Raw genomic sequence first — 1,122 nt, 5'->3', positions numbered from 1 at the left:
GTTTAAAAGTGATATATGATAGCATGTTATGATTATCACAGAAATCCAGAATTAAGGTTGCATAGCGGAGTACATTTGGGGCAGGACGGCAGGGGCATTGTCGGGGTCGGTGAGATTGTATACCAACGAATTTTATCTTTTGCTTTTCAAAGAAAAGAGTGAACTGGGGGGTAGGGGTAAAGAAAAAAAGTGCAACAATGAATGAATGAAAATCCAAAATCTCTGTAAATGTTCATTAAAATTATTAAAATAGATTTTTTTTAAAAAAAAGGAGTGCTAAACACTGCTCTATTGTGTGCCGATCTTATTGTCTGTGACACACCTATCCATATTACCCCAGTCACTGAATGAATCCATCTTTCTGAGGGCTGTTCTCTCTTGTGCTGTCCCACCACCCTCCCAAGCATGGCATCCCTCTTCAAGAATTGGTTCTGCCTTGCAACATGTCTAAAGTATGTTAAATGAAGCTTCAGGATCCTTGCCTCTAAGCTAATTTCGATGGGGTAAAGTATATTTGGATGTGTCCTAAATATTCCATGGACTGCCAAGAGAACAAATCTGTCTTGGAGAAAGTGAAGCCAGGATACTCCAAGGATGATGAAACTCTCTCTCACACACTTTGGGCATGTGGTTAGGCGGGACCAATCCCTGGAGAAGGACATCACGCTTAGGTGAAGAGTCAGGTTAAGAAAGAAAGACCTTCAACAAGAGAGATTGTCATGGTGACTATAATAATGGACTCCAGTGTGTCAGAAATAGTGAGGATGGCACATGATAGAGCAAGGTTGAGATCTAGTGTGCATTGAGTCTTGATGAGTCACCATCGACTCAATGATCTATAACAACAACAATAAACCATGTGAGCCTATCTGTACTATAAACAACAAATTTTTCATTTTAAATTCAACGTAGAAGGTAAGAATCAGTGAAAAAAAATCTAAACTAGTGGCCAGCAGTCTTCTCTATCCCTGTTCCCTAGAGTCACAGGTCAGTAAGTCCAGCTTCCCCTAATGAGCACATATTCATTGTTATGTAATAACCAGGACTCTGACTCTGCCACACTCAGAGGACAATTTCCCTACCCTTACTCTGCTATTTTCATCAGAGTCTCACTAGGAATGT

Source organism: Elephantulus edwardii, unplaced genomic scaffold (assembly GCF_000299155.1).
Source record: "Elephantulus edwardii isolate Elephantulus edwardi_28Jun2011 unplaced genomic scaffold, EleEdw1.0 scaffold00037, whole genome shotgun sequence".
Classification (NCBI taxonomy): domain Eukaryota; kingdom Metazoa; phylum Chordata; class Mammalia; order Macroscelidea; family Macroscelididae; genus Elephantulus; species Elephantulus edwardii.
This window is presented reverse-complemented; position numbering follows the sequence as displayed.